This window comes from Lipotes vexillifer, unplaced genomic scaffold (genome assembly GCF_000442215.2).
Source record: "Lipotes vexillifer unplaced genomic scaffold, Lipotes_vexillifer_v1.1 scaffold842, whole genome shotgun sequence".
Lineage (NCBI taxonomy): Eukaryota > Metazoa > Chordata > Mammalia > Artiodactyla > Lipotidae > Lipotes > Lipotes vexillifer.
This window is the reverse complement of record NW_006794988.1, coordinates 2,456,861-2,472,844: the sequence shown is the minus strand read 5'-3', so window position 1 is coordinate 2,472,844 and position 15,984 is coordinate 2,456,861.

The following is a 15,984-nucleotide window of genomic DNA, read 5'->3' as shown; positions in this document are numbered from 1 at the left end:
GATCAAAAACTTCTATGAGAATGATGGGAGAAGTATTACACAGCTTTCTGGGGTTCTAGTTGCAGTGGTATATACTGTTCTTAAGATGAATATCTGTATTTGTTATTTAAAAACAATAAAATATTTGAAGCAAATGCAAGTCACTTGGAGAAGCACCTTTGCCAAGCCAAAACACTCACTCTTAGCACTACTGCACCCTGGAATAGTAGGTGCCCAGTTGCCTTAAATGAAGAAATATCCCAAGAAGCTTTTTCCAGAGGCAAACATTTCTAGATTACATGATGTTTTTGCCTCCAGAAGAAGTTAGGCACTTTTATATCAACAAGACAGGAAGGTAGAAAGGAAAGAATAAAGACAAGAAAGTTATTTCTGCCTCTGCAGACAATTCATAGTTTTTAATATGTTAGAAATTACCTCTGAGGGTTAGTCTTATAACATATTTTAACATGATTGCCATCCTTTTCTATAATATCTAATATCTCTAAAATGAGTGCATATAACTTTTATACTCAAAAATTTTTTTTAATCATTTAAAAGTTTATAAGAAGATTTAATGTTAAAATAAGCAAAACAATTTTTTTTTAATTTATCATTTTTAAAAATCATGGAACCTACAAATACTCTTAAAACAATAAGAAAACAAACAACCCCACTGAAAAATAGTGAAAAACCTTGAACAGGTACCTCACCAAAGAGACACAGATGGCAAATAAGCAAAGCAAATAAGAAAAGATGCTTAACAGTATTTGTCATTAGGGAATTGCAAATTAAAACAACAGTGAGATACTACTACATACCTATTAGAATGGCCAAAATCCAAAACACTGACAAAACCAAATGCCGGTGAGGTTATAGAAATCTCATTCACTGCTAATAGGAATGCAAAATAGTACAGCCACTCTGGAGGACAGTTTGACAGATTGTTACAAAACTAAACCAGAAATCCAGAAGTTACATACAATCCATACAACTGTATTAAATTTTTTGTCATACAATCCAGAAATTACACTCATTTGTATTTACCCAAAGGAGTTGAAAACCATGTCCACACAAAATCCTCACACGAATATTTATAGCCAGTTTATTCATAATTGACAAAACCTGGAGGCAACCAACATATCCTTCAGTAGGTGAATGGTTAAATAAACTGTGGTATTTCCAAACAATAGAATATTATTAAGCACTGAAAAAAATTAAGCTGTCAAGCCATGAAAAGAAATGGAAGAAACTTGCATATCACTAAGTGAAGAAAGCTAATCTGAAGGGGCTGAATGTGATATGATTCCAAATATTTGGCATTATGGAAAAGGCAAAACAATGGAGTCAGTAAAAATATCAGTGGTTTCCAGGGTAAAAAGAAAGGAAGGTATAAATAGGCAGAACACAGAGGATTTTTAGGGCAGTGAAACTATTCTGTAGGATACTATAATAATGGACACCTGTCATTATACATTTGTTAAAGTTCATAGAATAGACAACAAGTGTGAACCTTAGTGGATTTTGAGTGATAATGCTGTGTCAAAGTAGGTTCATTGTTTATAACAAATGTACCACTCTGGTGATGGATGTTGATACTGGGGGAGGTTGTCCATATGTGGGGGCAGATAGTACATGGAAAATTTTTGTATTTTATGCTCAATTTTTCTGTGACCATAAAAATGTGCTAAAAATAAAGTTTATAAATAAAGTCTATAAATAAGTAAATAAATAAATAATTTAAAAAATCATGGAGTCTATAAACATTACTACATTGTGAGATATTTTAAATTAGCTCAAATCAAAAATTAAAATGCTTATTCAATATTATATACATTTTATTGGACTTGATTTCTATCATTTTGAAGCAGAAGCATATTCTCTAATCATTTGATTCAATTTCACAAATTTTAAAGAACCGTAATACATAAACTGTGATATAATAGTAAACAGGACAGAGTCGTTTCCCTGAACAAGCTCACAATATAGTAAGGAAAGCTAAAATGTATACAAATATATCACAATGTAATAGCGGTTATATAGTAAAAAATGCTTTACCCTGAATGAAGGCCACCTAAACGGGTCAGTGGGGGTGAATAAAGGTTTCAGATCAATTTAAAATATGAATGAGGCAATGTCAGAGAGTTCCCTTCTAACAGAACCTCTTGCACATTGAAGATCTCTCACATTCCACAAGGTAGGCTGGGGAGTACTGAAGGCTCATATTTCCTTGTTTATTTTAATTTTTATTTATTTATTTGTTTGTTTATGTATTGGTGGAAGGACATCTTAAACAAGAAAATATTTCTTTTTCTCATGTAAAATTCTAGGTAGCCAAGTTTGGTTCAGAGGATCCACAGTTTCTCCAGTGCCACAGTTTTCTTCTCTTTCCATTTCATCACCCTTTACATGTGGCTCCCATGTTCAGGATCAGCTCATGATTGCTAGATGGTTTCTATAATTCCAGCCATCATATCCTCTTTCTGGGCAGAAAGAAAAAATACAGGACAACAGAATTGCATTCTTTTTATTTTTTTTGTTTGTTTATTTCTGTTTTTTGTTTTATTGTTTGTTTATTTTGTTATGGAAGTATAGCTGAGTTACAATATTATATTAGTTTCAGGTGTTCAGCACAGTGATTCTATATTTTAATAGGCTATGCTCAATTTAAAGTTATTATAAAATAATAGCTATATTTCCCTGTGCTGTACAATATATCCTTGTTGTTTATTTATTTTATACATAGTGGTTTGTGTCTCTTAATCCCTTACCCCTATCTCACCCCTATTTCCTTTCTTCTCCCCTCTGGTTACCTCTAGTTTGTTCTCTGTATCTGTGAGTCTATTTCTGCTTTGTTAAATACATTTGTTTTATTTTTTGGATTGCATGTATTCATGATAACATGAAGTATTTGTCTCCTCTGTCAGACTTATTTCACTTAGCATAATATTCTCTATTTCCATCCATGTTGCTGCAAATGCAGAATTTCATTCTTTTTATGACTGAGTAATATTCTATTGTATGTACCACATCTTATCTGTTCATCTGGTTTTGGTCACTTAGCTTGTTTCCATAGCTTGGCTATTATAAATAATGCTGCTATGAACATTGGGGTGCATGTATCTTTGTGAATTATTATTTTAATTTTCTTCAGATATATAACCAGCAGTGAGATTGCTGGGTCATACGGCAGTTCTATTTTTAGTTTTTTGAGGAACCTCTATACAGTCTTCCATAGTGGCTACATGAATTTACATTCCCACCAATGGTGTAGTAGGGTTCACTTTCGCCACATCCTCACCAGCATTTGTTATCTGTAGACTTTTTGATGATAGACATTTTGACAGGTTTAAGGTGATATCTCATTGTCGTTTTGATTTGCACTTCTGTGCTGATTAGCAATGTTGAGCATTTTTTCATTTACCTGTTGTCCATCTCTATGCCTTCTTTGGAAAAATGTCTATTCACTTCTTCTGCCCATTTTTTGAATGGATTGTCTGTTTTCCTGATATTGAGTTGTATGAGCCGTTTATATATTTTAGATATTAACCCTTTATTGACCACATCACTTACCAATATTTTCTCCCATTCCCTGGGTTGTCTTTTCATTTTGTTGATGGTTTCTCTTGTTGTGCAAAAGCTTTTAACTTTAATTAGTCCCTATTTGTTTATTTTTTGCCTTTTTTTCTTTTGCCACAGGAGACATATCCAAAAAAATATTGCAACAATTTATGTCAAAGAGTGTTCTGCCTATGTTCTCTTCTAGTTTTATGGTTTCCAGTCTTACATTTATATATTTAAACAATTTTAAGTTTATTTTTGTATGGTGTGAAGAAATGTTCTAATCTAATTCTTTTACATGAAGCTGTCCAGTTTTCTCAGCACCACTTATTGAAGAGATTGTCTTTTCTCCATTGTATATTCTTGCCTCCTTTGTTGTAGATTAATTGATCCTAAGTGTGTGGGTTTATTTTTGGCTATCTATTCTGTTTCATTGATCAATGTGTCTGTTTTTGTGCCAGTACCATCCTGTTTTGGTTATTGTAACTTTGTAGTATATACTGAAGTCAGGGAGTGTGATTCTTCCAGATTTTTTCTTTATTCTCAATGTTGTTTTGTCAATTAGGGGTCATTTTGGTTTCATATAAATTTTAAGCTTAGTTGTTCTAGTTCTGTAAGAAATGTCATGGGTATGTTGATAGGAATTGGATTAAATCTGTAGATTGCTTTGGGAAGTATGGATATTTTCACAATATTAATTCTTCCAATCCAAGAACATGGGGAATCTTTCCATTTCTTTGTATTATTTTCAAATTCCTTTATCAATGTTTTATAGTTTTCAGAGTATAGGTCTTTAACCTCCTTGGTTAAGTTTATTCCTAGGTATTTTATTCTTTTTGATGCGATAGTTCTTTCTTAGAGTTCATTATTAGTGTGTAGAAAAGCAACAGATTTCTGTATATTAACCTTGTATCCTGCATCTTTACTGAATTCATTTATTAGTTCTAATAGTTTTTTGGTGGAGACTTCAAAAATCTTTCTTTTAAAATAAATTATTTATTGAAGCATATCATACATGTACAAAGAGTACACAAATCAAAGTATACAACATCAATTAATATTCCAAAGTGACAATATATAATTAGCCCTTAGATCAAGAAGTAGAACATTATCAGCACCCAGAAGACCCTCATTCCCTTTTGAATAACTACCTCTAAAAGGAAATCACTAAACTGATTTTTTAATTATAAATTTATTTTACCTCGCTTTAAAATTTAAACAAGTATTACAGTATATGCTCATTTGTGTCTCTTTTCTGCAACATTATGATAATGTGATTCAGTCATTCAGTCATGTTACTGAGGAGGGCATTTCTTTTTGTAATGTTTTGTAATATTCCATTACATGCAGGAATTTTTTTTATCATTTTACTGTACGTAATGTATTTGGGTACTTTTCAGTTTTAGTCTATGAACGTTTTTGTCCATGTCTTATAGTGAACCTGTACACTTATTTTTGCTTGATAAATGCCCACAAGTGGAATTTCTGAGCCACAGGAATATGTCAGTTTTCTCAAGAAATTGTATCAATTTATTCTCCCATCTGCAATAGAGTTCTAGTTGTTTCACATCCTCACCAGCACCTTGTATTACCTATTTTTCATTTTAGCTTTATGGTGGAGGTGTGATATTATCACAGTATGATTTTAAATGATTTTTTAAATAATTTAAATATTTTAAATGATTATTTTCCTAATGATTAATAAAAATTTTCCTAATGATTAACAAAAATTGAGCCCCTATTTTATGTTTAATGGTCATTTTTACACTCTTTTGTAAAGTGATACTGTATGCTGCCTATTTTCTGTTAGACTTTTTGAGTTTTCTTGTTGATTTTCTAGGTGCTTTTAAAAATATTTTACATATGAATCTTCATCAGATATATGTGTTACAAATGTTTCTCCCACCCTGTGGGTTACTTTTTCACCCTCTTAATAATATTACACCCTCAGAAAAATTACCAGTTTTCTAGAATAAACAATACACGTTAAATAAAAATAAATATACTGAAAACAAGTTAATTATCATTGGACAATCTAATACTATTAATAAACAATTATATATTTTCTACAATTTAAGACAGAGCAAACATCTAAAGCATTTAAATGGGATAGCTGAGGAGTTACAGGCTGGCTGAAAGTGGAAACAAAGTAATCAACACTTTTAGAGTCATGTGAGTTTCCATCCATTTTTCTCTCTGTAATTGTTATACAAATCTGGAGAAGGTAAGCATTAGGAGATGTGAGAATCTGATTAAAGTAATGCACTCTCTTTTTATAAAAATTATATGTATATGTACACACACACATTTTAGTATATGATTTTAGAGACTTTGCCTCCTGAAACTTGAAGATGCCATGGGCCCCAGAGTTAAGCCTGTGAATCTAGTATGTCTGCGTTCAAGCCATTTTCCTACCTGTAGAAAAAAATGTACCTTTGCAGTCGTACACAGATGGTTTCTCCTTGATTATGATTTCTGTCCATCTGTGTTGTTTACTAGATAGAATGAAGCAAATTATCTCAAGCCTATGGCAAAACACACACTTATAAAACCATTTCACATTGAAAAGGAACGTAATTCCAAGAAATCTGAAAAAAATGTTTCCCATTTTTTATTCTTGTCATTTATTTTCTCTCATTCACTGCTCATTCACATTCTAGCTCCCCCTACACAATTATTGAAAGAAGGGAGAAAATGTCTTTCCTAGATACTGTATTTTTGAATAACTATCCTCTTCAATTCCCTCCCTGTCTGTAAACTGTACATCCAAAGCTATGAAATATTCAACAAACACAATTTTGATGCCCACCATCTAGAGACTTCTATTTTACAAAACAGATTGTTTACAACTGTGCTCCCCTTCTGCCTAATGGGTACCCTGGGGGGAATTTTGTTGGTCTTGTGATTGAATCACATATTTTCAACAAATAACAGTGTTGAAGTCAATGCAATCTGATAGTACCAAGCATTATTCAGTGATCTCTGAATAGAAGAGGTTCGTATTTCTCTTCACTTTGGGGTATGAAGGAAAAGGACACAGTGGATGTGGGAGCTGCAGCCACATATAAGCCAATGATTTCAAAAAGTAGTGGAGTGTTTCATGTTTTTGGAGTCAAATGGGAGTCCTAAACTGTCATGCTTAGCTGCAGTAGAAATGGATTTCTCTTTGGGGACCAAGATGCACATTCATTTCCTTCCCACTTGGTTTGCTGATACAGCAACCATACCCTGGCAGGTGCTGCTTTGGACTGCCAGAGGGATGAAAGCAAACATAAACCACATTGCTCTATTGGGTTCTTAGACCAATAGCAAGAATTTATATTGTTCCATGAAGACCAAAGTTCTTCCTAGGAACCTGGGCAAACAAATACTGTACTGATGGTGCTAGCTAGTGTTCTGTATGCAAACAAAACTTAGTGAGGAGCAAGATGAGAAGAGGTGAGGAAGAAAACTTCTAATAAGGAACCAGAAGTGTCCTGAATACTTAGATTAACAACTTTAACAATGCCGATTTACTATAGTAGGATAGATGTACATTCATCTCAATGCCATTTGTTAAACTTAGCATCTATTTATTGTGCACCTACCATGGGTCACACATTAGGAATACTGCACAAAACACAGGTCTGGCATCTAAAGCTTGGAGTTTATATTTGAAAAGGAAGAGTAAATAGTTTCCAGATGGTGTATTTGATGATAGGTTAGGCAAATGATGTTGTGAGACCAACAAGAGGGGCACCTCTCTCAAGCTCAAGAAAGTTCATAGAAGTGACCCTGGGGAGGTGACTGCTAAGTCAAGCTCTAATGGATGATCAGGGAAAGGCCAGGTAAAGTGGTGGGGAGAAATGGGGTGGCGATGATGATGACTTAAGAGCTATTATGATGGTAGAGTTGAAAGCTATTATGACATGATTGGATGTAAGTGGGAAAAAGAAAAAAAAAAAGGTGAATCCAGTAATGACCTAGCTGTGAGATAAGGTCTAAAATTAAGGCCCCAAGAGGGGTCTTTAATGTCCTAACCACAAGCTCAACTCACATTGTGCTCTCATTGATAAGGAGCTATAGCCAAACAACCTTCTTAATCCTGGGGATTAAGAACAGTGCCTGCTGGTCTCTGAGTAAAAGAACTCAATTCCCTACCAGCCCACAGAATTATTCAAACAAGCCAATCACATATTCCCACAGGAATTAGGGTTCACCCTACCCTCTTTTTATGACAAAGCCTAGGTCCCACAGCCTCTGCTGATTCACTCATTTCCAAGGTGCACCCCCTTGTGGCCCTGTGTGGCATGGCATCCTCATCCCCCACACTGAATTTATGTGATTAGTAAACTGCTGTTGATCTCATCTGTCCAGCGTTGGTTATTGTGTCTTCAGCCATCCTAATAATCCTGAAACAGGCATTCCTCCTTCACTAATAGGGTGGAGAGGAGATGAATAAAACACTAGCTTGGACAATGTTTTGGTCCTTTTGGATTATAACATAATACCATAGACTAGGTGTCTTAAACAACATATATTTATTTTTTACAATTCTGGAGGCTGGGAAGTCCAAGATCAAGACACTGGCAGATTCATTGTCTAATGAGGACCAGCTTTCTGATTTATAGATGGTTATCTTCTTACTGTGTTCTCATATGGAGGAAGGGAAAGGGCTAGAGGACTTCTTGGGATCTTTTTTTATGAGGACACTAATCCCACTTCTGAGTGCTCCACCCTCATGACCTAATCACTTCCCACAGGCCCACCTCCTAATACCATCACCTTGGAGTTTAAGATTTTAACATATGAATTTGGGGGGACATAAACTATCAGTCCGTAATATTCTGCCCGTTTCCCCAAAACTCCTGTTCTTCTCTCAAGCAAAATTCATTTATTCCATCCCAACAAAAGTCATAACTCATTTCATTATCAACTCTAAAGTCTAAGTCTAAAGCTTCATCTAAATATCATCTGAATCAGATATGGGTGAGAATCGAGGTACCAGGTAATAGTTTTTCCAATTATTGAGTAAGGAAATGCTCAAGGAAGAATAAGCTTTTTGTTTGTTTGCTTGGTAAGGGTGAAAGTAGAGGTAGATGAGGAATGTAGTAAATTCAGTTTTGAAGAAAATGGAAAAAAAAAAAAAAGAAGCAATCTGTTATGTGAGAGGAGAAGGGGGAAAGAGAAGGGAACATGCACATATATATAAAAACATTTGCACGTTGCTTGGCAGGAAATTGAGCAAGTTTCTACTTAACTACTTCCCTTTCCTACTTGAGGTGGGAACAACAAAGTCCCTGGGAATGATGGAGGATGTGGTTAGGTAAGAGACTTAGGAAGAATGAAACAAGTTGGAAATAGCTGAATAACTCTGGTGAAGAATCAAAAGGTGCATCCCTCAGGGCAGTTGAGTTATCACTGCCAAAATCTTTTATTCTTCTTATTTTAAAATTAACATTGATTATGCACTTTATGTATAAAATAACAATCCCAGGTTCAGAATATTTGTAGGATAAATCAGCAGGATGCAACGGCAGATGAAAATTGCCCATGCCAAGAATTTTGAAATTGTATAGTTTGTGCATATGTTTCTATACATCTATGTTTATATTTCTCTGTTGCATAGTAGTTTATTTGTTCATTCATAAGAGATTCTCTATTGGCTTGGCAGAAATGCTAAACTGCATTTCAATGAAGGCAAAATCTTGGAAAACTGCTTGGAGGTAGGAATTGAGTAATGGAGGAAAGAGGGAAATGTGTGATCTCTCAAACTGTAGGAAACATCTGTAAAGATAAACAAGATGAGGAATTGTATAGCCCATGGTGGTAGAAAGCTTCAAGATGAAGAAAGAAACAGTGAAATGTTATATAAAGCAAAGAGATATGCTTCATGATTTTAGATGTTTTCTCTTAATTTATCACTTTTAAAAGTTCCTTGTTCAATGACTATTATCCTTATAAGATGAAGGAAATTTGGATGAAGAACACACTGAGAGAAAGCCATGTGACTACAAAGGCAGAGACTGAAGTGATGTTTCTACACACCAAAGAACACCAAGGATTTCTGGAACCCACCAGAACTATGGAGAGGCTCCTAGAGCCTTCAGATAGCATGGCCCTGAGACACTTTTGATTTCAGACTTCTAGCTCTGAGAGCGGTAAGAGAATAAATTTCTGTTGTGTTAAGCCACAGTCTTAGGAAACTAATGCATCAGGTGAAACGTTCAAAAATATTTTCAGCAAGCCCAACAGTGGCAGTAAAGTCCCTTTTCTGAGAGGTCTACTTGTTAAGCCAGATGCCCTTGTTTTCCGACTCAATTCATTTTTTACTGAAGTTTTCATCACCAAGGGCCTCACCATTCTTTTTTATTTAGAAATACATCACTACCGAATTCTATAATCAGAACATTCCAGGATTAGGCCAGCACACAAATCATCTCTACAGACTCAGAAATTTATGTGTCTAGACTCCAATGGACTCTTACAAAGAACGGATCTGAGCTCCACGGAAAACATTTCCACCCAAAAAATCTACTCAGCTACAATTCAACACATTTGACTTCATATTTTGTGCACTTTTCTCCATTGTGCTGCATACCTACACAGGTCTACACAGGAAAAAGGAGAAAAATGGATAGAAAGAAAGAGCGGGAGAAAGAACAGCAAGAAGGTGGGAGAGAGGGAGAGAAGGGGAGAAGTTTCCTTTAAAATAATGAACAACTTTGGCTGAAATCAAATACATCCTTTTCCTAAACGTTAACCATTAAGACCACAATATCTGTTATTTTTTAGAACTGAAAGATTCTGGAGAATAAAGGTGGATCAGGAACAGAGAACACAGTAACTCCTGATGGACCAAAACACATCTTTTAAAAAAAAAGTTTTAGTTGTTGTTAATAAGATTCTAAAAACTAAAATGAGAGAGGTGCTTTCAATGTTAACTGTTCCTTCAAATTCCCAGCAGCAATTTAACAAGCATATCACAAAACTGAAGTAGTTCCCTGGACTCCAAAATAACCAGTTCAAATATTCTAAAATACCTCATTCTTTTTTTTTTCCCCCATAAAGTACCAATTATATATTGCTCATAAGTTCAGTTACTTCAGCCAAAATCTGTAAATGGCTTAATAAATGAACAATATAGTAATAAAAATTTTCTAGGTCTTTCAACAGAAGAATGCTACAATATGCAATATTCATTGAATATCTATTACATCCTGAGTGGTTAGGAATGTGGGTCCTATGCGAGAATGCAAGATGGATGTGAAAGAGATTTTGAAAACTCTTCATTTTATTTGGAGATATCCTCTTACTATGTGTATTCTTATTCATTTTTCCTCTTTTCATTCCCTCAGTCAAGCTATTCTAGTCATCATCTTTAGGTAAAATCAACCTATTTCAATAACATGAGAATTTTTTAAATGACTTATATTGAACACCTAAGGATGCAACATTTCTCCAAGAATGCAGATGCAGTGTTCTGCTTTTACTTGAATTTTGAAGTGTTTCTAGATGATCCATACAACATTGACCATAATTGTAGGCTAAATTGCTGATACAAAGTTAAAATTTCTTAGAAAGTTTAGATGGAATTTAATTCAGTTTTTCCTACTCAGCTCCTTGACCCCTACTGGAAGATGTGTTTGCCTTTTAAAATGAGCCTAAATTTATGAATCACCCACTTGACACTAATCATGTAAATTAATGATACTTGATAAGTATGCCTTTTGCAATTGCAATGATGACTAAACTGTGTGTTTTGTTAACTGTACCGTTTATAACTCACTGATTTTGCAATGGGAAGAAGACAAGTTCATTTGTTCTATAAGTGTTTACAATGCCATTGCTCTTTGAGTTTAAAATAACGTTGACTATTTATTCAAAGGCCTCCTAAAATAACGTTGACTATTTATTCAAAGGCCTTCCTTTAAATGAGGAACATTTAAAAATTCCTCATCAAGTATCAACTCTTATCTACTTTTAATGTAATTCATATATATTGCTTACGGCAGACACAGCCAGACACAGTTCAGGAACACCACCAGCTACATCTAGTCTCTGATTCTTGGCCACTACTCCAATTTCTCTCCCTTTGTAATAAACAACAAAAAATAGCTGAAACACCACTCTAATATCTGGTGGACCCTTTGTCTACTCTCTTAGAGAAAAAGCTCCCAGTTATCCACGGACTTTGGCTCTCGGATGGCACTCTTTCATTCCATCCCACTTCTGTCATTATCTTACTTGAATTTCTCAACTGAAACAGCAACACATACAGCTTCCCAGCTCTGCCTATTGCTAAGGAGTCAAAACCCAGTAGCCTTCCCCTCTAATCTTTTGCAACATTTTTTCTTATAGCCATTACTGGCTGCTCCAACCCTCACATTAAATTTTCTTTGATATTGATATTTCTGGTACTTTTATTTTACACCATTTTTATTTGTAACCATTCTTTTTCTCAGTGGGTCAGTACCATCCTGCTAGTATTTTAACCTTAGATAGGCTGGGCCAATGTTTAGTTATGTGAATCTTTTACAAACTTCACCAAATTTAGAGTTCCATTGATTCTTTGTCTTAAAATCTCTGAACTCCAATAGATATTAAAATGTAACTGCTCTCTCTCTCTCTTTTGTATACTGGGAACTAGTAGGGGGAAAAGAACAATTTTTGTATAGACTGGCATCATAGAAAATGTGTCATTTCTAATTCCAGCTGGGTCTTCATTGTCATCTGGCAACAATCTTACATATTCCTGGTTAATTCTCCCATTCTTCTCAGAAGATAGATTTTTGTCATGTTCTTCAAATCTCCCATCCTAAAACTCGGTATATTATAGATATTTATTTGAGAGAGACAATGAAGACACCAGGATATGATAAACTCATCTTCCTGTCCTTACCTACAAACTCATTTTCATCTACATTTACCTTAACATCTTTCTTCCCCAAGAACTTGACAGAATCATCACCTTCTCTCCTCCCTCTATGACCCTCTTCTCTATGACCCTTCACTCCTCCTTTCAGAACACAAAAGCGGGTTCATAGCCTTTGAATAAAAGAATGAAAAGCCTCCTTTTAAAACCATGCATCCTTATGTGTACTGTTACTTTTCTCACCTCTGAAATCAAGAGTCTTAATAGTTTAAGCCAATCTTTGTTTCATTGTGTTTTTGACTTAACATCTCCCAAGCCCTGTTGGAATCCGATTTTTTAATTCCTATTGCTCCCAAGAAAACAATGATATGTCACTAGACATTTTAATATCCCCTGCACTGACAGATGTCTACATTTCACTTTCACATCCTTTGACATAACTGACACTTCATTTCTCCTCAAAGTTCTCTTTGATCTTCAACAGCAGGCCTTTTTGGGTTTACATCTATATTAATGTTTATTACTTTTTAATATGTTTATGAGATTTTTTGTCTTCATTCATTGACTTCATGAGATTGGTTTTAGGGTTCTGAGAAAAGTTCTTTTATCTGTTCATTTGCATAATAATTCCCTTACACACCATATCCACCTTTTGCCAAACATCTTATCTTTGTTCCAGATTCTTATACCTACTGCACATCTTTACTTAAATATGTACATCTCAGTCAAAACCTTATCATCTCTCTATGCTCACACCTTCCTGCCAACCCTGTTGTGAAAAACAAAAATTCCCACTCTCTTTATTTCATATAAAAGTGTTTAACTCGATCATATAACTGCCATGTTATCTTTGTGGTGATACATTGAGAAATATCTACTAATATTTGGTGGGAGAGGGGATGACGGGAAGAAATCATTGGAAAGCAACCACTTCCTAGCCATCTGTAATAGGAGATATCAAGATGCAAGTTGTTTCAAGAATGACTATTCAATAATTTCTTAGCTGGGCCCTAGAAACCATAGGAGGGGAAGGGAAAGTAGAATAAAAGAGCTTCCATCGGTCATAAGCTCTCTAACCAAGGAGTTAATCATCCTGTATTTCAGTGATTTCCACTATGGGAATGGCCATGAGAGAGGATGGACCTGCAGTGGTGCCAGTGCAAAGCTTTTGTGTCCCCTTGCAGGCAGGAAGCAAGTTTCTTCCAGTTTAGTTTGGACTGAAATCGATCAGACACCACACAGAGCTGGACTAAGATGATGAGACCAAGAGTATCTAAAGTTGTCTGCATATCTTTACCCAACTTGATAATCATAATTGTAGACTACTCCCATGTTACAGCACATGAGGAAGAAGAGGGGAGAGAAGCAGGAATATCCTTCTTTACCAAAAGATTGTGATGACAAAATTGGTATTCTTTGGAGCTGGCAGTTATTTAAAGATATGTATAGATTCTACTATAAATACTAAAGACATTAAAAGGATAAAAAAGACATACCATCAATGATTTTATGCCAATAATTTTCATTCATAGCTAAAATAGAAAAGTTTTGAAAGATACATAATACCAGAAATGACACAAAAATAAATAAGAAATTTGAAAATCTCTTTATCTGTCAGAAATTCAATTCTACATTATAAACCTTTCCACGATTAAAACTTCCAGTCTTATATAGATTCATTCCAGAATTCTACCAAATATTTTAAGGAGAAAATAGCAACAATGTTAAACAAACTCATTTTTTCCCTGATACAAGCATGTAAGTAACTAAATTTTCTCCTAAGGATTACTTTATAGTTACTCTAAAATTTCTGATATGCTGTGTTTAAATTATAATTTAATTCAAAAGCTGGATAGCTGGGACAGCTGGGCCCCTCAACCTCAGTATGTGCTCATTCACTTGGGTGTTCCTTCCTTTCATGCAGTTTACCTGTGTAATCTCTTCAGCAGAGGAGCCAAAATTCCTATGTGGTGGCTCCAGACCTTCTTAAGACTTAGATCTAGAACTATCATTGCATCACTTCCACCAATTTTACTGGTTAAATAGAGGCAGAAAACCATCAGAAAATCAATGTATGTGTGAGTGTGAAGAAAAAAAAAAAAAGCACAAAATATTGGGGACCATCTGTCAAGGTTATCTACAACAGAGATATTCCACCAATATCATACAATGATTGATTACAATTATGATAGATATGATAAATAATAAGTATCTAAAAACAAAACATTTAGGGACTTTTTAAAAATTTCCAATGTCTTAATGTTGGTGCCAATGAGGTAAAATATTTATTTACTTCCACCTCAGCATCATCATTAAACGTTGTTTGATCTCAGTCCTTTTTAATTCTGAAATATCCATTCCATTATAGTAAGTTTCTTCTATATGAACAGTTTCTTCTATATGTCAGTGTAGTTTGTCTGACTGGTCAGCTGCCTTGGACTCCTGGAGTTAGATTTCTACCCAGAACCCCAGATTGCATGACTGGAGCCTTGAAACTTTGTCTAACCCTTTCCAATTTTTGTTTCTTTGACAATGGATCTTATTCTTTAGTTATCAGCTGAATACCTTTGAATCAATGGTACATATTGGCCATAAATTCTAGGCTTCATCTGCTAATGGGCAAGAAACTTTTAAAATGTCTTCAGGTTTGTTCCTTCTGTTTTGGTAATAGTTTAGAAACCTGTTGAAAACCTTCAGTAAGTAGTGATTGGATATACAAGAAAATGTTAGCCCTTGTGTGTGACTTATCTCCTTGGTCAAACATCAAGCAATCCTCTATAAAATTATTGACTGGGGGAGTAATAAAGGGTACAGTCCTCAAGCAGCTTGGTGATACACAGCAATTGTATAAACGTGTCTTCTTGATGACACTTCAATACTGTTGATGCTTAATAGGGAAGTGTTCATACTTAAGAAAATAAAAGTTAAGTCCATGGAAATTTAATTCTGAGAAAATATTTTGTGGAAAAAAAGGTTGAAATTCCAATATAAAATATGATTTTGATTGCCAAATCATTTCATCCACGGCATACTTATCTTTCAAGATCCCTCAAGGATAAGCAACACAAAATGGGGGTATGCAATTCATACTATGTACATTTCATGACTATAGCAATTAAAACGAATCTTGGATCAGCAACCATTAAAATTAATCTAATACATCTTTTCAATTAATTTCAATTTTCAATTGATATTCAGTATGCATTCTATATAACACACACCCACAAAAGCACACATACTCATACAGTACAGTTTAAAGACATTGCTTTTAGAAAGTGCTAACGTGTATATAACCACATTTGTACTTTGGATTAGAAAAACAACATGAATAAAAAAAAATTTCCTCCTTCCTTATGAACTTGTCACATGTTACACTTTAATGTCACATCTGACCACACAGCAGACCACAGTATGACACTGACATTAACTGCTGTCTGGAAATAAATAAACCACCAAGAGAGATCTAAATTAAAATGCCTGTGTGTGCTAAAGTGGAATTCTACAGACTTGAGGAAGAAATATTATTTCATGATCAACAGTCTGGATCAAGGTTTCTATTCTCTTCCAAGTTAGTCACCAGAATATTTGTGATA